The 22402-nt window shown below is 48.2% G+C and overlaps 1 protein-coding gene across 11 annotated transcripts in view; it reads right to left on the bottom strand.

Moving 5' to 3' along the window:
• ZHX2 (zinc fingers and homeoboxes 2) overlaps positions 1–22402 on the bottom strand; it is a 173568-nt gene that overhangs the window by 46790 nt on the left and 104376 nt on the right. Inside the window, exon 3 of one of the 11 annotated variants that reach the window (XM_067017435.1) lies at positions 3465–3604. The exons of the other annotated variants lie outside the window; for them this stretch is intronic. The gene's annotated coding sequence lies outside the window, so the exon portion shown is untranslated. The remainder of the gene's footprint in view (positions 1–3464; positions 3605–22402) is intronic. 11 annotated transcript variants of the gene reach the window in all.

The raw sequence follows: 22402 nt of genomic DNA, 5'->3' as shown, positions 1-22402 counted from the left end.
TTTGAGCAGCCAGCTACCCTGAAAGGCATGCTCTCCGGGCTTCATCTTCACCTGTGACCAGTGATGTTGGTCTTGCCTTTTGGTTCTGCTCTCGGGTGCCACCATCAGCTTCTGAGATTTTCCTTGTAGGGCAAGCGGACAGGTAGGTGTGGTGATTTTGTGGCAGATACTGTGGCAGGTTAAAGATGGCCACACATTCTTTGACATTTCTCCTATTGAGAGGTGGGGTTCATGTCCCTGTCCCTACCCCCTTGAACTGGGGCCACTCTGTGGCTGCTTTGCCCAAAAGAATGTGGTAGAAGTGACACTATGATAGTCCTGGACCAAGACCTTTAAGAGGACATGCAGCTTCTGCTTCCTTCCCCTTGGAGCTCTGGGCCACCATGTAGGAGGTCTGACTACCCTGAGGCCGCCATGCTGTGAGGAAACCCAAGCTACCCACGTAGAGAGAGAGAGAGATGCTCAGCCAGTCCCCACTGTTCCGGCCCCGTCATTTCAAGTCATCTCAACCAGACAGCATGGAGTAGAGATGAGTCATAACTGCTACGTTGTCTGAACTTCTCACTCACAGAACTGTGAGATACAACAGATTTCTGTTTGAGAAGCTCCTAAGTTTTGGTGTGGTTTCTAGGCAGCAATAGTTAACCAGAATAGAGGCAGACCCAAGATATCAACCAAGAGTGTGAGAAGGTGCTCTGCATCTGCACTTTGAGAGCAGCAAGTAATTTTCAGAATGAATGAATGACACCGAGGAAGGCCTTAGAGGTTGAGGCGGGGTCCACACCTGATGGGCCACCTGGCTGGCTCCGTCAGCAGCATGATATAGACACAAGCTCACCTGCCCCCTCTGCAGCCCCCATCAGCCCCCAGGGCAGATAGGAAATGTGACTAGAAGACAAGAGAATCTCTTTCTATTACACAACATTGCTACTAATAGCTCTGCGCTGGCCACTGTGCTAGGAGCTTCGTGTGTTATTGCTATACTTCACAAAATCTTGAAAGTAGGTGTTTTACCAATATGGAAACTGCAGTTCAGATGCTCACGAAGAGCTCAGAAGAACATGCTCTAGGACCAGAGCTAGTCCAAGGCAGGGCTAGGGTTCAAACCCAGGCTCCAAGGCTTGGCTTTTGGAAGGAACCCAAGGGAGTCCAAAGTGGGGTGACCTAACACAGGAAAGGTAGGGGGAGGGGAGAGGGAACAGGAGGAAGGCCTTTAAAACAAATAAACACAACAGAGTCCAGTTATTCAGAGGTACCCCCTTGAAACGACTGCCATATCATCCATTTGGCCAACACAGAAGGTTCCTGCCACCAACCTAGAAATCTCAAGCAGCCTCTCAGAGTTCTGAGGGAGCAGTGACTGTGAAAAAGCTCTGCAAAGAGTCTTCTGTAGGTCTGAGAGTCTGACGCTGTATAAGCCCTAACATCTGCTGATTTGGTAAGTGGATATATTTAGTGGTGGAACAGTTTTTCTCCCAGTTTCATAACACTTAAAAAGAAAAAAAAAAACCTGCTTGTCCTATTTTTTTTTCTTTTTTCCTTTTCTTTCTTTCTTTCTTTTTTTTTCATGAACTCGCGAGGGATGTTGCCTTTCTTTCCATAGCAACACACTAGGATACTGACTCTGCTTTGCTGGGAGAAGTCGAAGCCGGCCCCGGGAGTAGCAGGAGAAAATGCCGGGCTGGGTGGGGAATAACTCGCTAAAACGCCAATATCCGAAATGAAGGCAGAAAAAGCCTTGAGGTGTTTTGGTCCCAAGAACTGCAGGTGTCATTGCAGCTCCCGCACCTGTCCTGTACTGAGGCGGTGCCTCCTGCACGTACGGGGCCCTAGTGCATTTGTTCCCAAAGGATCATGATTCTGACACTTGTCTCGTTCTCTCCAAAGTGCTACCTTTCTTCAGTGCTTTCTGGATCCTTCTGATGATGGTAAGGAGGCAGCTTCAACTAGGTGACAACCTGTCTTCAACAGGTTTCGATAACATCAACTTGTCTCTCCTTTTTAAAGGAAGGTAGACCTGGACATCTGGGGAGGGAATGGGAAAAGCAGCCCAAGTGGAGGGCACGTAGTTCCCACTTTCGCACACACCGTCTCCTTTCATCCCCACAATGGCCCAGGGGAGGGAACATTCTTATCTCCATTTCCTTGAGGAAACTGGATCTGAAGCCGAGAATCTCAAGATGTCACGCCTAAGGAAGGGCTCTGAAGGCACAGAGCTGGATGAAAATGTTGCTGTCATGTATTACCATTTGGTATTGTCCAGTGTGTCTGCATGGAGCTCGGCTACCTTGGCCCGAAGGCAGAAAAGCCAGCACCTCCTATCAAGGGTGATAAGGGTTAGCAGATCCATTCTGCCCTTGTTCTTTCCCACATGACATTCTACCTCTCATTTCTATTCTCCCAGAGGCTGCCGCGGTGTGTGGAAGAGCACGTAGGAGGACGAGTGCCTGGGAGTCATTAAAAAAGAATACTTTTGAAGAATATATAATGATGTAGGAACATACTCATAATATGTGAAGTAAAAAATGAAGCTACACCATGTACTGTATGATGCCATTTACCTGACATCTGGAAAAGGCAAAATTAGAGAAAAAGCAGTGGTTTCCAGGGGCTGGGGTGGGGGCTGACTCCAAGGGACACGAGGGAATTTGGGGGGTGATAGAAATGTTCTATGTCTTGATTTTCGTGATGGTTACTCAACCACATGGGTTTATCAGAGCTCATAGAATCGTTCACTAAAAAGTGTGAATCAAATTGTATGCAAATTATACCTTGATTTTATTTTGGGTTTTTTTTTTTTTTTTTTTTTGTCCATATCCTATGGTTTGTGGGGTCTTAGTTCCCCGACCAGGGATTGAACCCACTCCCTCAGCTGTGAAAGCGTGGAGTCCTAACTGCTGGACCACTGGGGAATTCCCTTATACCTTGATTTTAAGAAAGACCAAAACAAGGGCTTCCCTGGTGGCACAGTGGTTAAGAATCCGCCTGCCAATGCAGGGGACACGGGTTTGAGCCCTGGTCCAGGAAGATCCCACATGCCGCGGAACAGCTAAGCCCGTGCGCCACAACTACTGAGCCTGCGCTCTGGAACCCGTGCACCGCAACTACTGAAGCCTGCGCGCCTACAGCCCGTGCTCCGCAACAAGAGAAGCCACCGCAGTGAGAAGCCCTCGCACTGCAACGAAGAGTAGCCCCCGCTCGCCGCAACTAGAGAAAGCCCGCCCACAGCGACAAAGACCCAACGCTGCCAAAAATAAATAAATAAAATAAATACATTAAAAAAATGTCCAGCTACCTATCAGTATTTGCAAGAGAACTCCAATTTTGTGTTAACACACACAAACATTTGTCAAAACATGCAGATGATGTTAACATTGGCTATCTATGGGCTGAGGAATTATTCATGCTTTTTATTTTCTGCTTTATATTTTTTCAACAATTTCTATAATATCCTAGATTGTTACCTTTAGAATCAGAAGAGTGGTTTTCTTTTGTTTTAGGAGAGAAAACACGGCTGAAACAGTTTTGGAGTCAAGCTCCACTTCTTAGAAGCTGTCTGACTTCAAGCAAGCAGGGCCATAACCTCTGAGCCCAGTCTTTTCATCTGTAAAATGGGATAACACCATTCACCTCTGAGGGTTGTCACTATGATTAAATGAGATAACAGTTGTAGAAGTACTTTATAAATCGGGAGATGCAGCTCGATGAGTAATCACTGCCATCCTCTCATCTCTGAGAACTTCTTTGATTTCCTAATCCAGTGGTTTTCAAGCATGATGTCATTACACATTTATGCTAGTAAGAGCTTGAAGCTAGCACATGACTTATTCTTTTAACAGAAGGAGTACCTAGTATGTAGTGCGTACTTAATAAATACATGTGGGATGAATAAATGGCATGCTGTCCTCCATGTGTTGTACCAGAAAAAACAGAGAACCATGCCCTTGCTCATACACTGCAGTTGAGCACATCTTCAAAACTGTTGATCGTATACTGTGTACTGATTATGAATCCAGCACATTGCTACATCTAATGGCACTTTTAGGACATTTAAGAGGTATACCCTAAGAAGCTAACCATCCAAGTAGGGAGAGGTAAGTAACAGATGCAAAGGAGTAATAGATGATAAGGAAAAGAACTTGGTGAAGGGGAGATCAGCATACAGGGCAGTGGTGGTGGGGAGGAGATTTTTCCTGGCTAGGTGGGACCACAGCTGAGCCTTGACATTTCAGCAGGAAAGAATGGATGTTACAAAATGAGGTGGAAAGATGTTCCAGATGGGAGAACAATTTGGGCCAGGGGTTGATGATCTACCTCTTGCTTTTATAAATAAAGCTTTACTGGGACACAGACAGCCAGGCCCATGTTTGCTTTTATCCTTCCACGGAGGAACTGAGTAGTTGCAACAGAGACCCTCTGGTCTGCACAGCCTAAAATATTTACTATCTGCCCCTTGACAGAAAAGGTTGGCTGACATCTGGTCTGGGCCAAGACACAGAGGCCCGAGCAAACCGTGGAGTCTGCTGAGGACCAGGTGAGAAGGGAGCTGGGTGTAACAGAGGAAGTGGGGTGGGAGGCAAGGAAAAGATGGGACAGGTAAGGTGCCGAGGGTAGTGGGGTTAGTGAGGAGGTAAATGCCTGGATTGAAGTTCTTGTTTCCACAGAAGCAAAACAGCACTGCTGAATTTGCTGGGGAAGAAGAGGTTCTGGGGACCTGGACCAGCTGACAGCCGGTCTTGGAGGGGCCTGGTGATGAGGACCCTACAGCTAGGACCACAAGAGAGAGTGGCCTGCAGTGGTTCTGCCATCCTGCACGGGGGCTGGGAGAGGCGCCTCTGTCGGAACAGTGAGGCTGAGGGGGATGCGAAGGCGGGGCCCTCCCCACTGGCACCCACCCACACCCCAGGTGGCTTCGGCTCTTTCACAAACTCTGATGCCATCCTCTGAGCCTGGGGGTGTTGGAGAGGGAAGAGCCTGCTTCTATAAGAACAGCGAGGGCTGTCAGGGGATAAAATACATTGGTCAGACTCCAGCTTTGTTCTTTCCTCTCTCGTTCATTCATTTTAAGTGCCTTGAATGAAATTACTCCCTCAGTCTCCAATTCAGCTCCCCTTTTCTTGAGTTAACTCCCATCCTCCTATCTCTCCATGAAAACTGCACTCAGAGTAAATGATTTCTTAAGGGCTACACCCAAGCATCCTGCTAGGTTCTACTTTTGTCCTCAGGGCCTATTGCAGGGCCTGGTATGCAGGGCCTATTGCAGGGCCTGGTATGCAGGGCCTGGTTGTCTAATAAAAATGTTGGCTGAACCGCTGAAATGACAGAGGTGGGTAGGACACAGTTTCTGTCTTGGGAACTGTGTCACTCCTGTGTCTCAGTTGCCTCATTTGTAAAATGGGGATGATAAGGGCATTTACGTCATATGATTGTGAGGATTAAATTTGTTTAACAAGAGTCACTTAGAACAGTGCCTGAGTCAAGGCAAGAGCTCAGTAGAATACCACAAAGCTACAGTAATCAAAACAGTTTGGTACTGGCACGAAAACAGACACACAGATCAATGGAACAGAATAGAGAGCCCAGAAATAAACCCAGGCACCTATAGTCAAATAATCTATAACAAAGGAGGAAAGAATATACAGTGGAGAAAAGACAGTCTCTTCAATAAGTGGTGCTGGGAAAACTGGACAGCGACATGTAAAAGAATGAGATTAGAACATTTTCTAACACCACCTACAAAAATAAAGTAGATTTAAGACCTAAATGTAAGACTGAAAACCTTAAAACCCCTAGAAGAAAATATAGGTGGAACACTCTTTGGTGTAAATCGTAGCAATATTTTTTTGGATCTGTCTCCTAAAGCAAAGGAAACAAAAACAAAAATAAACAAATGGTACTAATTAAACTTGAAAGCTTTTGCACAGCAAAGGAAACCATCGGCAAAACGAAAAGACAGCCTAGCCTACTGAATAGGAGATAATATTTGCAAATGATATGGACAATAAGGGGATAATATCCAAAATATAATATATAAACAACTCATACAACTCAACACCCAAAAAGCCCAACAACCAGATTAAAAACTGGGCAGAAGGCCTAAATAGACATTTTTCCAGGGAAGACATACAGATGGCCAATGGGCACATGAAAAGAAGCTCCACATCGTTAATCATCAGAGAAATGCAAATTACAACCACAACGAGATACCACCTCACACCTGTCAGAATGGCCATCACCAAAAAGAACACAAATAACAAATGTTGGTGAGGATGTGGAGAAAAGGCAACTCTCGCATGCTGATGGTGGGAATGTAAATCGGTGCAGCCACTGTGGAAGAGTATGGAGGTTTCTCAAAAAAAAATTAAAAATAGGGGTTTAAGAGGTACAAATAAGCTACAAGTATATATTGTATAACATGGGGAATATAGCCAATATTTTATAATAACTATAAATGGAGTATAAACTTTAAAAATTGTGAATCACTATATTGTACACCTGTAACATATAATTTTTTTAAAAGATTATTTTTTTTGATGTGGACCATTTTTAAAGTCTTTTATTGAATTTGTTACAACAGCGCTTCTGTTTTATGTTTTGGTTTTTTGGCCGTGAGGCATGTGGGATCTTAGCTCCCTGATCAGGGATTGAACACGCACCCCCTGCATTGGAAGGCGAAGTCGTAACCACTAGACCGCCAGGGAAGTCCCTAATTTATATAATATTGTACAGCAACTATACTTCAGTTAAAAAAACCAGAACTACTGCATTACCCAGCAGTTCCACTCCTGGGTATATATCTGAAAAAAAAAAAAAGAAAAGAAAGAAACAAAAACACAATTTGAAAAGATACATGCACCCCAATGTTCATAGCAGCACTATTTACAATAGCCAAGATATGGGAGCAACTTAAGTGTCCATCAACAGATGAGTGGATAAAGAAGATGTGGTATATATACACAATGGAATACTACACAGCCATAAAAAATGAAATTTCCCCATTTGCAACAGCATGGATGGACTTAGAAGATATTATGCTTAGTGAAATAAGTCAGACAGAGAAATACAAATAATGTATGATATCACTTATATGTGGAATCTAAAAAATACAACAAATTAGTAAATATAACAAAAAGGAAGCAGACTCACAGATGTAGAGAACAAACTAGTGGCTACCAGTGGGGAGAGGGAAGCGGGGGGAACAAGATGGAAGCAAAGGATTAAGAGTTACAAACTATTATGTATAAAATAAATAAGCTACAAGGATATATAACAAAACAAGGAATATAGCCAATATTTAAAAATTGTGAATCACTATGTTTTACACCTGAAACTTATATAATATTATACATCAACTATAACTCAATTTAAAAAAAGAGATGTTAGTAGATGTTAACCATTAGTTTTATTATTACAACCCGAATGGGCCCAGACAAGAGCAGCAAAATCCTGAGGGTTATGAAAGGTTAAAAAAAAAAAAAAAAGGTGGAATCATTTCCATTGGAAACATTTCCAAGGCTTTCCGGGGATCCAGAAAGGCTTCAGAGTAGAGGTGTGGTCTACAGTGCCTTGAGCATGGCGTGTTTGAGAAGAATCCTAATGGCTTTACTAGATAGACACTGAACTGTAATTGATTACTGATGTCTGCTCTGGGCAAGGAAAAGTATAATGGTGACGTGTGTGCCTCCTTGGCTTATATTGTTTGTTTTAGGATTCAGACATGTTAGGGCACATTTGGAATTCTGTCAGTACAGACCCACCAATAATTTTTTGAATTCTAAGGCCTAAGAGTTATCTGGGAGGTAATGTATCCTTAGAGAAGGCATATGCCCTGACTCAGGAACACTGCCTGAGTCATCAGAAGGAAACGCAATTGTGACCACAGCCTGGTGCCTGATCTTCATCAGATCATCCTTTGGCCCAGATCCCAAGGATCCATGCCTAACTCTGAGAGGAGGGGACAAGTAAAAACGGACAGAGTTGTTGAGAGGAAAATCTCTGCGTGAAGCAGTGCTGCTATAGGGCCCCGTGATGGAATGTAACACATGGGGTGGGGGGTAGATTCTCCTTGTCATAGCAGAGCCCACCATGGGGGTGGGGACACTGTGGGGACACTGACACTCTGTCCGATGCGGGGGGGGCGCTCCTCACAAGGGCAAGAACTGGAGGCCCAACTCTGTCAGAAACAGGAGATGCATTCATGGTGGCTCCTTAAAGACTCTCTACCACGTCCCCTGAGGACCCCCAGGAATAGTTAGGGGGCTGGAGATGGTCAGGGCCTGGAGCCCCACCGCAATGGGAGGGGACAAAGCCTCATGCGTAGTGACCTATATGTGAGCCCAAGGCTGGGAGCCCTGAGAAACACAGGTCACGGTTAGACCGCCCCGAGGGATGAGAGCTCAGCGTGCTCGGAGGAGGGAGGTGCTCCTTGCCTGGGGTGAGGGCAGAGGTGCTGGCGAGCTTCACAGAGAGCAGGGTGGAGCCAGGTGAAGGTGTGGACGGGGACCCATCCCGGACCGGGAAAGATGCATGAGCGGAAGTTCAGAGGCACGAAAGGAAGGCTGGGGCCGGGAACGGTGCGGATGTGGGCGGGTGGGGGTCAGGAGACGAGCGCTGGGAGGGGAAGCTGGAGGGGCAGGAAGCGGGCAAGGCGCATCAGAAGGAGCGTGAACACGAACGGCGGACTCCGCTTTGGTATTTGTTGCATTTCCTGTTCCAAGGACAGCAGCTAGCCCAGAGGGAAGCCTCCATGAGAAAGAGTTCAGTGCGAGGATGGATGGATGGAAAGGAAGAAATCAGGATTGGGGGAGGGTAGAAGCTCCCCTTCCTTTTATTGAGAGCAAAATGGGAAGGAAACCCTGGTTGGACTGTTAAAGGAGAGGAAACCTGACAAGCGAGATTAGGAGCAAATACAGCAAAGAAGAAGGGTGTGTGCGCAGGTACGCACATAAAGCAAAAGCGTAAGAGACGGGTTGTGTGCTCAGCCCCGAGCCTCAAAAAAGTACCTCTGGGTTTAAAAGAAAAGAAAAAGAAAGGCAACGGAGCCCCCCTCCACTGGATTGAAGTGAACAGCACAGAGCAAAGGGATGATTAGAGCCTTCCCAGGATGCACTGCAACTTCCTCCAGGCGCCAAGGGGGAAGGACCCCTCTTAACCTGGTCCCGGTGCTCCCTTCTCAGCCTCCGCGGCTCAAAGGGACGCCGCGGGAGGACGCGCAGGCCAGGTAACCCTGCCCAGCGGGGCCGCTGCCGTGCATGAGCCTCCTCTCCTTGTTCTCGCCTCGTTGCCCGTCTTTGGAGCCTTGCTGAGAAGGAGGAAAACGGGGCCAAAGCTGAGATGAAAGCGCCTGTAATCTCATAAAAGAGCCAGGCGGAGGCTCTGAAAGGCGCAGAGGAGCCAGCACCTGCCATTTGCACTTCAAGGCAGGCAGTTTGAAACCCACCAAGGCAAGAGGCCTGACTGTCCTTCCCCACCAGTACCCGGGCTTGGGCACGCTATGGCCTTGGGTACCAGAGCGTGCTGCTGGTTGGTCGGCTGAATATCCCATGGGCTGCAGGAGGACGAGGAGGAGAGGCAGGTAAACCACCAAAGCCCCCGGCTTGACACCTGCATTTAGGAGAGCTGGAGACTTAAAAATCCGTCACTTCCTTTCCTTGCCGGACACAATATGTATCACTTTCGTCGGCCCTCAGGCCACTGTACAGTGGGGAGAAGGACCTGCTATCACAAACGAACCCTTTCCCAAGTCCATCACAAAATGAGGCTCCGTCAGAACTGAGAATGAATGAGTCTGCTTTAGACGGCGCACGAATGGAGCCTTTTCTGCTTTTATTTGCTCTCCTGAGAAATTCTGCAACCCTGCTAGAATCCAAGGCTTGCACGGGGTCTTGTTAACCACCCATAACTGGGAGAGGGAATGTTTTCTCAGGGCACAAAGCCAAGAAAGCGAAAGCAGAAAGAGATGGACAGTTTTCCCAATGAAATCCCCAAATGATCAGCACAGGACTTGTGACAAATTTCTTGCAAAGTCACCTTCGATTTTTCCATAAGCAATCTAGGAGAAGGGACTTGGGGAAACCTACGAGGCCGAAGAGAACACGTTGTCCTTTCCGGCTGTGAGTCACCGTGACGGTGGGAGAGGCCACGGGAGGCAAGGTGAAGTGGGAAAAGGAGGCTGAGTTCGGGGGCACGCACCCTCACAGCGTGACTCAGCTGTGTGCGGGATGCTGGGCTCTTGGTTATCCGCTGCAACTCTGGCAAGGCATCCACGTGGAGAGAGCCTCTGAAGGGGAGTTGCAAGACCTGGACGCTCCTCCCGGTCCCATTCCTAACAGGTGTCATTTCACTACCTGTAAGGCATGGGGATTTGACGGGGTGAGCTCTCGAATTCAGCTCCAGCCCCCCAGCGTTCTGACATGCCACCAGCTGTTCCAAGAAAGGTGAAGTAGCAGCATCCCGGAGAGTCAGCAGGAAGTAGGGGGAGAGGGTGCCCAGAAGGTGCGCAGTCATGGCTGCAAGGAACCCGTTATGACGGACCCAGCCTAGAGTGAGGTTTAGGGAAAGCAGAGAAGAAAGCAAGATGCTCCCCTTTGGGAATAACATTAAAATATCTGCTGCAGGAATCATCATAAAGACAGAGAGATGCCTCCCCAGAGCAGCTTCTCTGGCAATAACTGAACTGCAGACTCTGAACATCGGAAGAATCCGAGAGAGATGAAAAACCTTGGATAACAACGCAATAGGGAGAAAACCACTTCTCCAGGAGCTGATTGAACTATCCGAATTAACCTGTATTGGGGAGTAGAGGTCTGCCATTGTAAGAAAGGAAATTGGTTGCAAGTTTTAATTAGTTGGGGTTTTGATAAGTGGTGGATCTTGGAAGCGGTAAAATGCCAAGTGATGGGCCTGAAAGGGCAGGTGAACCAGAGACAGGGTGGGCATTTCACTCTGGCAGCAGCATATAATGAGCTTGAAAGTAGGCCAGGGCTGAGCTGGGGCCCGCAGGCGTGGCTGAGAAATAGCCAGCGCGGCCCCTGTGTCTGTCAGTCGTAGACAAATGCCACCCACTCCAGCTGCTGCCCAGTCGGCCCCATTCTCTCTCCACTTTACCATTTGTGGTTACGGCGACCTGGCTGGTGGGACCAAAGTGCCCTTCTGTTCCTCTGGCTTAGCACATGCTGCCATTTTGCCCAGGGCAGCCTGGCAGAGAGCTGGCTGCCAGGATCAGTCCGCAGGGTGAGAGCAGGCACTCTCCAGTGCTGCTTGCTGGCTTGCCTTCTTCCTTCCACAGCCCCCCCCGAGCACCTCCAGGGCGTCAAGGACTGTGTTAAGTGCTTCGACTGTGACAACAAGCAATTTTTCTCCCTGGGTTCAAGGAGGTGGCAGATAAGAGGACAGGCAGAGATGCAACAGTAGATAAGTTCTGTGAATGGGGAACAGAAAGGACCATAGAGGATAGAGTGGGTGGGGTCTGTGGGGTGGAGATCAGGAAAGGCTTGACCCAGGAGCCAGGTGAGCTCATTAAGGCCATAGTTATAGGATGGATTCACCCATGGACTTGGTGGAGCTTGCTGGGCTCTATGCACCTACCCTTCCTTTCTATCAATCGTTGATAGTGTCAAAACCTTTCTTTTGTCATAAGAGTGAACCAGGTAAGGAGGTGACTGGCTCAGGAAAGAGCCACGAGTGACTTTAAGCACATGCTCTGTGGTCCGTGAGCAAGTCCAAGCCAGAAGGGCACCACATTCAGGCTCCACTGCGGAAGCTGCCCAGACTTCTCAATTAGTCCCCTCAATCCCCTGAGTTTAGGGCTGCTCAGGACACAGCACCTCAGCCTTTGCTCTCTGCCTGTTCCCATCACGAGGAGCAGGATGAGAACAACACAACTGTTGGAGAACTTCCTCAGCTGCCTGATTCCTGGGAGTCTAACATCTGCTGATAAGTCTTCCAGGCTCAGCTCAGGCCGTGGTACCTGAGGAGGAATTCTTTCCCTCAAAACACACCTAGCTCCAAGGCAGACAGGCTCCTAAAGGCATGGTCTTTGCGGGGTGGCGGGGGGGGGCACGGAGGCTACCGAGGAATATAGTAGTTAGGCTTTGGAGATGGGCAGAGCTGGGTTCCCATCTGGGTTCCTGTTGTGCAAACATCTGTATGTGAATGTTCACAGCAGCACTATTCATAGCCATCAAAAGTGGAAATGTCCGTCAACTGATGCATGATAAGCAAAATACAGTCCGTCCATTCCTACGACGGGGTCTTACTTGGCAAAAAAAGGCAGGAAGGGGTGATACATGCTACAAGTACAGGCCCTGAAAACGTGATTCTAAGTGAAATAAAGCAGTCACAAAAGACCACACACTGTATGACTCCATTTGTACGAAATGTCCAGAATAGGCAAATCTATAGCGACGGAAAGCAGATTAGTAGCTGCCAAGAGCTTAGGGGGCTGAAGGCCTGGGGCAGGGAGGGGATTGGGAAGCGACTGCAAATGGGCATGGGGGTTCTTTGTGGGGTGATGGAAAATGTTGGACAATTGTGTTGAGGGTTGCACAACTCTGGACTATAATAAAACCCGCTGGATGGTACCCTTCAGTGGGTGAATGACGTGGTATGTGAATTTTATCTCAGTAAGGCTGGTATATTTACATTGCTTCTTGGCTCCCACTAGACTAAGGCTGATGAGGGCAAAGACCCCTTTCTTTCACTGTCTTCTGAGGACCTGGCACATGGGTGATGCTTTCATATTTGCTAATGAATGAATACGTGGCCTTGGGCAAGCCCCTTAGGTTCTTTAAGCCTCAGTTTCTGCATCTGCCAAGCGGAGATAAGAATGTCTCTTGCGAGCCCTGGTCTGGGAAGATCCCACATGCTGCAGAGCAACTAAGCCCGTGCGCCATACGGAGCCTGCACTCTAGAGCCCCCAAGCCACAACTACTGAGCCCTCGTGCCACAACTACTGAAGCCCGCGAGCCACAACTACTGAGCCCGCGTGCGTAGAGCCTGCGCTCTGCAACAAGAGAAGCCACTGCAATGAGAAGCCCGCGCACTGCAACGAAGAGTAGCCTCTGCTCACTGCAACTAGAGAAAGCTCACATGCAGCAACGAAGACCCAACACAGCCAATAAGTTAAAAAAAAAAAAAATTGCCTCCTGCAAAGGGCTGCTGATGAGGAGACGGGGCACTGGAGGCCGTTGGCAGGTCTGGGGCACACAGTGGTGCTGATTAAAGGTTGGTCCCTGCATGTGTGGTTCAGCGCCACTGACTCGGCTCCATGGGGGAGGGGGTCCCTCCCACTGGGAACGCTATTTCTTAGCCACCCACCTACCTCCCATCACTGATCCGAGCCCAGTGTCCACGGGCACTCCGTCACACAGAGCAGCCTGTAAGAAGCCGGGTGTCAGGCCGGTAGGCGCTGCCCCGTGCGAGCACCCCGGCCAGCAGGCGGCTGGTGAACACATCAGACGGTATTTGCCGTCTGTCTGGAGAGGCCTCTGACAGCCTCTCCCAGACTGTTGTCTGTCACTGCCGCTCGGGGCGGACGCCAGCTAGCAGCACGCGCTGCTGAGAAGGCACAGTATTTTCACAACAGCTGCGTGACGGTCAAGGCTACGAGTGCGAGAAGCCATGCCGCCATCCTTACGAATCCGTTTTGCAGAAAATGTGAAAAGGAACTTCCAGGCCCCCAGAGGCCTGGAACTCTGAGCCCCACTCCCACTCTTGTTCACAGCGGGGCCCCAAGAGCCCCAGCCAGGGGTCCTGGTGCGCAGTGCCCCCCACGCATCTGTCCTTCCCAGGCCTCCGAGCCCTGGGGGGAGTCATTCTCTTCTCCAGGGAGGCAGCTCACTGCCACCCTCCGGCCTCCCCAAGCTTCACCGGCAACCCCTCCATGGTTCGGGAACCAGCCGGGAAGCACCTTCTGCAGAGAAGCCCAGCTGATCCTTTGAAGATGAGGTTAGGTCTCCATCACATGGGCTCGGAGCTCCATTTTTCCTTCCGTCTGCAATGTTACATGGACGATCATCTGTCTAAGGTCTGTCTCCCAACCAGCCCGTGTGCTCCCGGAGGGTGGGATCTGTCTTGATTACCGCAGTGTCCCCAGGGCTTAGCACACAGGAGACGCTCGACAAGTACGTGTTCAGTGAAACAGTCCCCTCACGTTCTCCTTTCTCTCCGCTTCTTCCCGCTCTGCTGGGTGGCGGCCTGTTCCCGCCCTGGCCCCTGTACCCCACGAAGCCAGAGGAGGAGGGCTGGAGGAAACACTTGGGGCTTTTCACGGAGGAGCCCCTTGTGTGGCAAGAGTGAGGGGAGGGGAGGGGAGGGGAGGGAGGAGGAGGGGTGCGGGGTGAAGGTGGGGGGGTGAGGCAGGGACAGGGAGGGGGTGGGGAGACTGTGAGGCTGGCCCCTCCCACTCCATCCACCCACACGCCACCCGCGCTGCCCATCCGTCATCCTGGCAAAGGCCCTTCATCCTCTGGGGCAGGTGACACTTTAAAGCTGGCGGAGAGCTGACCGAGCAGCCCTACAGGCGACTGCAAGGGGCTGACCCACTGCTTTGGTTTCTGGACATTTTGAGCCAGCCTCACAGTAAGAAATACATTTTATACGGCAATCGTGTGTGTGTGTGTGTGTGTGTGTGTGTGTGTGTGTGTGTGTGTGTGTGTGTGTGTGTGTGTGTGTGTGTGTGTGTGTGTAGACTTGCATATAAAAACGAAGCGGACAAATAGGAGGAAGGGATTAGAGCTACAAACTATTAGGTACAACATAAGCGACAAGGATACACTGTACAACAATATAGCGAATATTTTATAAGAACTATAAATGGAGTATAACCTTTAAAAACTGCGAATCACTATACTGTGCACCTGTAACTTATATAATTAAAACCAAAAAACAAACCCCACAAAGCGAACAAAATACTACTCACCCTCACTATGTTGAGTGTATTCTAATACCTTCTACTGTTTTCTATTCAATTGCAAAACCACTTCCGGTCATGACTTACTGACAGGGACCTGCAGCCAGGACAGTGGGACACTCAGAGGGGATCCTGTGCTTGGGCTTTAATGCTCTGTAGTCACTGTCTCGAAATTCCTAATCATTTTGTCTTTGAATTTGCATTTTGTAAGTGGAGACTGGTGGGACACGTGGTCCTGCTTCCCGGATGCCTGGCCGCCACTCCCCGCCCACCCCCACCCCCCCAGCACCCCTGGTGGGGTGCATCCCAGGTGCCGTGAGGGTCTGCGCTCTCTTGGGAGTATCCCGGTGCCCGAGGGAGTGTGACATTCAATGTCTGATAAAAAAAAACATCGGGACAGGTTGCGAGACTGCAGAAGGAGGGAAAATGCTTGCTCCTTTTGAAACAGAGGGCCCTGCATTTTCATTTTACCCTGGGCCCCATGAATTATGTAGCCAGCCCTGCCTCCTGGACCAACCTCACACCTACTCGGTGGATTGTGACTGACAGTTTGAAAAACACTGCCCTAGTCGGCAGAACGTTATAGCTGACCAAACCGCAAGCTTCCCTCAGACAGACTGACATTTAGATCCCAGCTCTACAATGAGTTGGCCGTGTGACTTTGGGCCAGTCACTCAACGCTCAACTTCCGTGTCTTCCTCTGCGAAACTAGGATAATGATATAGGATTTACCCTTAGAGTCGGCTGAGGACTGACTAAATAAGGAAATGTGCAAGGGCAGCGCCCTGAATATAGAAAGCAAGCAGTTATCATTGTGACTGGGTCCCTCCTGTCTTTGGCCTGGCTCTGATTCTTCCCACTTTGAGTTACTTCCCTGAGGAGGGGATTTCTGAGCTGGGTTTTGAGGGGTGACTAGGAGTTTACCAGGTGAACAAGAGAGGGAAGGAGAACACTGGGCTGCAGAGGAGAGGCTCCGAGGCACGGTGTGTTTAACGGAAGTGAGACCAGACCAGTTTGAGAGGGTGTACTTCTGGGAGTGGGGAGGTGAGCCACTGGGAGGCGGGGGTGGGAGGCTAGGGGTGCTGAGGCTGGAGGTGGGAGGGGCCGATCCTGGGGAGGAGGGACCTAGGCTCACCGGGTAGCCAGTGAAGGCAGGGAAGGTTTTAGGCAGGCAAGAAGCATGATGAGACTGGCGCTTTCCAAGGTCGCCCTGGCCATGGGGCAGAAGGTGGATGGAAGAGGGTAAAACCAGAGGCTTCTGGAAGAGGCCAGGTATGAGATGCGAGACCCCGCATGAGAGAGCGACACAGAGGACCAAAGGCTGGAGTTGACGGATCACCTAGGAGGTTGGCTTGAATGTGGGAGGGGATGTGAGTAGGGAGGAGAGGTCTGGCGGGGGCAAGAGGAGGAGCCCAGCCTGGGCTCCCGAGGCTAGTGAATGAAAAGGATGAAGCTTTAGTCTATTTTTAGAAACCTCCAGGGACGCAAAGTCTATACATAAACCTGAAGAGCAATAAATAATCACAGAGTTGTTCCATTTTCAACCAAATCAAACTCCTTTTGGCTACCAAGCCCAAATCAGATAAACTTTCTTTAAGCGGCACTGCAGGTAGGTTCTAACTGCCATTGGCTCAGCACCACAGATTTCTGGAACCAGGTGGAAGACATTTCAAGTTACAGAACAAGTTAGAACTAAGTGACATCTATGGAAGGGAGGAAATCAAAACGGAAGCTTGAAAAGGTGGTGAATCCACTGGCCCTCGGGTAAGGCAAGTTTCCAGCTGCCAGCAGAGTGCAGGCCGGCCTGCGAAGTGCGCTCGGTGCAGAGCAGATCAGACCAGGAGCCAAACATCGACTTTTGAAAGCAACACCAAGAACCGCCTTCTTTTCTGGAAGGTGCAAGCTCTCCTTCCGCTTTCTTACTTTGTAGTTATTACCCTAGCTGCAGCCACCACTGGCAAGCGGCTTTTAAGTGCCCCGAAAAAATTAATTCTGGAGCCGAAGTCTCTGAGGCTTGAGTGCTGGTTAGGTGTGGGAAACAGCTACTTCTTACAGTTTTAGGTCAAATGAGAGGGAAGACGGTGATAACGCGAGTGTTCCATGTGGACAAGCTTTAAAGTTTATATAACACTCCTCTCTCATTTGTGTTCACAACAGCCCTGCAGGATCAAGGGGTTAAGGACTGCCATCCAATTTCACCCACGTAGAACCTGCACCATCTGTGAAAGGAGTTATAAGGTCGCAGGGCAAATATGGAGAGAGGTCTTCTGCTTTCTACCATCTGTCCTCCCATCATGCTATGTTACCCAGGGAGAACCCCTTCATTGTCTGGAGATCATGTATATTTGAGAAATGAAGCAACAGGCATTAGAATTAGTTTCGTTTGGATTAAAAAAAAAAACCTACCCCACACTTAGGTCGTGCTTGTCACGTGCCTTTCACTGGGATCTATGCTGGGGATGGTGGTGTAAAGACACTAACACAGGTACCTCTTCTGAGTACTTAAGATCCAGGCACTTTATATATCTTTGATTTCATTTAATCCTCACAGCACCGTTATGAGGTGGGTGTCGTTACGAGAAAACATCCTCTGACCTGACTTGGTGGCTCTGGGCATCCAAACAAAGAGGCCGGGGCGGGGCTGACTTCCTGCTAGTTGGGTATTGGCCGTGTAGCTGCACGTGTTGCATTTTTCCAACACTCCTGGGAGGTTTCCCATTTTGAAAAAACGGAGGCTGAGAGGGTTTAAGCAAGTTGATGATAGACCACTGGGATGGGGGAAGCCTTCATGCTCTGTCCCCTTTAGTTAAAACCATTAAATTTTTTTATGCTTTTTTTTTTTTTTTTCTTTCCCGGTACGCGGGCCTCTCACTGCTGTGGCCTCTCCCGTTGCGGAGCACAGGCTCCGGACGCGCAGGCGCAGCGGCCATGGCCAGCCGCTCCGCGGCATGTGGGGTCTTCCCGGACCGGGGCACGAACCCGTGTCCCCTGCATCGGCAGGCGGACTCTCAACCACTGCGCCACCAGGGAAGCCCTAGAAGTAACTGCTTTTAACAGTTTGATGTCTATCCTCTTCCCATGCACAAACACACCCAGACATGGACATTATTTTTCACAGAAGGGATTGCACTAGACACATTATTCAGCAACTTGTGTTATTCACTCACTACGTATCACCAGTTATCAGTCCCCGTCCACACATAAAGAGTAATCCTTATCCTCCTGGCCAGATTTCATTGCCTGAAGGTAGCATAAACCACTCCCCTACTGCTAGACTCTCCAGTTGTCTTCAATTACTCATGAATTCTGCACCAAACATAACTGTAAATGTAACAGATTCCTGAGCTGTAAGCTCTCAATAAACATTAGCTAAATTTTTAGCTTCCTTATTTAGCTTGATTTAACCGATGGCTTCCATTCAATTCCTATTGCGACTGCTGGTTTCAGAGAATTGGCGCTAACTATGCCTCAGCCTCCTGACCATTATGAAGCCTGGTTAAATTCATGGCCCATGGGTGACAGGTTACCTAAGCCAATATTGAAATTGGGTTTCGACAGGTAAGTTTTGAACTGATATTACTTTTCCAAACTTTCATACTCATTCCCTAACTGCAGCTGAGTTTTTGCAGGAAACTACACAGTGGTACAAAGTAATGAAGGTTGTGGTTTAGGTTTCTAAGAGAAGCCGTAGAGCTCCAGCCTAACCTAAAGAAGGGAGGAAGCTGCACAGCCTAACATTTCTGCTCTACCTCAAATCATTTTATTACACTAGTTCAAACAACAAGAAGTTGAGCCTGTCACTGCAGACTGTGTCCCCTCCTAGGTCCTCAGGCTGCTTCTCTGCGCTGGGCAGAAACTGGGTCACCCCTCTCTTCCATTTCACATTATCCTTGAGATTCAGACTGTGTTCCTTTTTCAGAACTCTCAGACTCTACTTTGCTTTTCCTTGTCCTTTTCCTTCAAGATGCGCAGCAAAGCAGAAGAGAGTCTTGTGTTCTTTCTTCCTTCCTGATATTCCAAGATCCCTTCTTTAATCTTTTCTTTCTACCTAAAGAACTTCCATGAGCCGTTCTTTTAGGGTAGGTGTGCTGGCAATAAATTCGTAGTTTTCCTTCTGAGAATGTCTTGATTTCCCTTTCATCCCCGAAGGATATTTTTTGCTGGATCTAGGACTCTTGGTTGACAGTTCTTTGAAAAATGCTGTGCCTCTTCCTTTCGGCCTCCATGGCTTCTGATGAGAAATCCACTCTCATTCATGTTGTTTTATAAATAAAAGGTCATTTCTCACTCAACGATTTCAAGAGTTTGTCTTTAGTTTTCAGACGTTTGAGTATGATGTGTCTTGGTGTGGGTTGTTTTAGATTTATAATATTTGGGATTTGCTCAGCTTCTTGAATCTGTAGGCTTATGTCTTTTGCCAAATATGGGAAGGTTCCAGCCATATTTACTTCAGTAGTTTTTCAGCCCCACTGTCTTTCTCGTCTCTGTCCAGGACTCTGATGACATGACTATTATGACGACCGTTACAGTCCTATAGCTCCCTGAAGTTCTGTTCATCCCCCCGCACCCCCCCTCACCCCGTCTGTTTTCCCTTTGTTGTTCAGACTGGATATTGTCCTATTTTCAAGTTCACTGATTCTTTCCTCTGTCCCTTCCATTCTGTTATTGAGCTCATCCAGTGAGTTTTAAATTTCAGTAGTTGTATTTTTCAGCCCTAAAATTTCCACGTAGTTCTTTTTGTCTTCTATTTCTTTGTTGAAACTTTCTATTTTTTTTTTTTTCATTTGTGTCTTATTCCTACTTGCTTTCTGAAGCATTTTTATGACGGCTGCTTCAAAATCTTTGTTGGAGAACTGCAACAGCTGTGTCGTCTTGGTGTTGGCATCTATTGTCTTTTTTCATTTAGTTTGAGATCTTCTTGGTTCTGGGTATGGGCGATTTTGTTCAAAAACTGAAATGTGAACGTTTGGGTATTATGCTATAAGAGTTTGCATCTCTCATGAAATCTTCTGTTTTAGCTGGATTAGGGGAAAGGAATACCACCTCATTAATGCCAAGTGGAAGTCTAGGCTCCCCACTTGGTCTTCATTGACATGTGAGCAGGGAGTCTCCTCATTACCGAGCAGGGATGGGAGCGCCAGCTCCCCACAAGGTTTCCACTGAGGTCCCCGGCTGGGAAGGGCAAGGAGTGTCTCCTTACTGCTCCCAGGTGGCCTTCACTGACATCAAGGAGGTGGGTGTGGCCAGGTTGCCTTTGTACTTGGCCTTCTCTGACACCACTCTGGGTAGCTGGGGTGCCTTGTTACAAACTGCTAGGGTGGGAGTTGAGGCTCCCCATTTGGCCTTTGCTTGTGAGATGGTGGCTGAGCCACAGTTTTCTCTGTGGTGTTTGGATCAAGACTGTGATTATTCTCCAGAAGTTTTCAGCTTCCTAGGCTGCCCTTTCCTGGTCCTTTGGCTAGAGAGAGAGAGCAGGCTTTTTGTTTGTTTGTTTGTTTTTGGATCTGTGCCCATTGGCATTTCTGAGTTGATGGCTTCTTCAGCTCTGAGTCTGGGATATATGAGGCAAAACAAACAAAGCAAAAACAAACAAACCAAAAAAAACCCCAGGGAACTCACCACCATGTCGTTCCTTGGGTTATGAGGTCCCTAGATAATCTGTTTCTTCTTTCCGCCTTTCAGAGTCTTCTTGCATTTGTTTTGCACATCATATCCAGAGTTTTCATTGTAATTAGTAGGAGGAACAGAGAGACGTGTGTCTACTCCATCTTCCCAGAGGTAGCGGTCCATCAACAAACATTAGCAATTTCCATTCCCCTCTCTTCCCAGGCCCATGGAAACATTATATTTACCACTCGTATCCTTGGACATTTCTATCCACCGAACGTAGAACACCAGCGTTATCTTTTTAGCTTTCATGAAGATCATGATGAGCAGGCAGAGGAGGAGGAGGAGAGGGAGGAAAGCTCAGGTAAGGACACACCAGAGCAACATGCTATTTCCCTTTCTAAAGTCTCTTCTACATCTCTACTGTCTACAGACCAGACTCCAACCTCAGCAGCCTGACAAAGGACACTCTTCACAGTTCTGGTCTCTGTCTTCGTTCTTGCCCAGAGTCCTCTTCACTTCTGTGCAGGAGCTTATCTTCTGCCCGGTGTGTCTGCCCGTCTCACTCCATCCTTGCACACAGGACCCATTGCTCAATGCCCATTTTCTTCCAGAAGACCTTCCAGCTGAAACTGAAGCCCATCCCAGGACTTGGCACTTATGTTAGACATTAATAATTACGGAAGGTGTGCCATTTACTTCATTATTTGGACTTTAAATTCATTAAAGGGCTGGGTTATGCTTGATCCTTCTTTATCTCTTGGCCAACCATAAGCATCTGATAAATACTTTTTTGGAAACAGTGACTAAAGGCCCTTGCCTGTCAGTGTGAATCTGATGGCAGAATTCTGAGAATTAAATAAAAACCCAGCATCAAGCAGATAAGATTAGCTCTGGGCGAAGTTATCTTAAATGCAGGTAAGACGGAAGCTGGAGAGTAGGAAGAATTTGGAGTGTCTGTACTAATAATTGAAGTTATTAATATATCTAAATAAAGAATAAGTTTAGAAGAGAGCTAGGAGAAGCAGTCACCCAGCTGGGAGGAATGTCCTGGCCCGGGGAAAGCCCAGGGGGGCTGGAGGGGGGGGAGCGGCCCTATTGTGGTGGTAGACGCCCAGGTGGAGGCCGTGCATATGTGAATTCCAGAACCACCTCCTCTGAGTGGATTCTGTGTGTTGTATACTCAGGTGGCCTTGGGAAGCCAGCTTCCCATCTTCACTTCCCTGTAGAGTTGGGGAAGAGACCCAATGATGCAATTGTCTGGGCCCTTGGCAGTCTTATTTTTCACTTATTCGTCTTTGGTGTCTTATGAGTTTGGTTGGCAAAAAAAAAAAAAAAATCCGTTTATAATATCAATAATTCAAATAATAAAAAATGACAACTGAAAGATTATTCAGTGTCTATTATGTGCCAGACTGTTCATGGAGCATCTTGTTTCATCGGTACCATCGTCCTGTGAGGCAAGTACTGTGACTGTCCCATCTCATGGATGGAGAACTTGAGGCTCAAAGAGATTACTCTACTTGTTCAAGCTCGGAAGAGTCAGAGCTGGGATCTCAGCCCACGTCTCCTAACTCCAAGGTCCACCCTTCACCACTGGGCTTTCTAACATTGCCCTTTCTATGTGCCAGGCACTGTTCTAAAAGCCTTACATATATGAACTCCTATAACCCTCCAAACAACCCCTTGAGGTAGGGACTATTTCTACCCCCAATTTACAGCTGAGGAAACAGAGGTACAGAGAGGTCAGGTAACTTGCCCAAAGTCACGCAGCTAGTGTGAGTAGAGCAGGATTTGAAACCAGGTAATGCAGCAAAGGACCATTATGTCATGGTGCCTCTTTTTGAGGCACTTGCCTGACTCCTTCTAATAGACCTAAGCCCC

The sequence above is a fragment of the Kogia breviceps genome, chromosome 17, assembly GCF_026419965.1.
Source record: "Kogia breviceps isolate mKogBre1 chromosome 17, mKogBre1 haplotype 1, whole genome shotgun sequence".
Classification (NCBI taxonomy): domain Eukaryota; kingdom Metazoa; phylum Chordata; class Mammalia; order Artiodactyla; family Physeteridae; genus Kogia; species Kogia breviceps.
The sequence above is the reverse complement of the archived record's forward strand: the minus strand, read 5'-3'. Positions and strand labels throughout refer to the sequence as shown.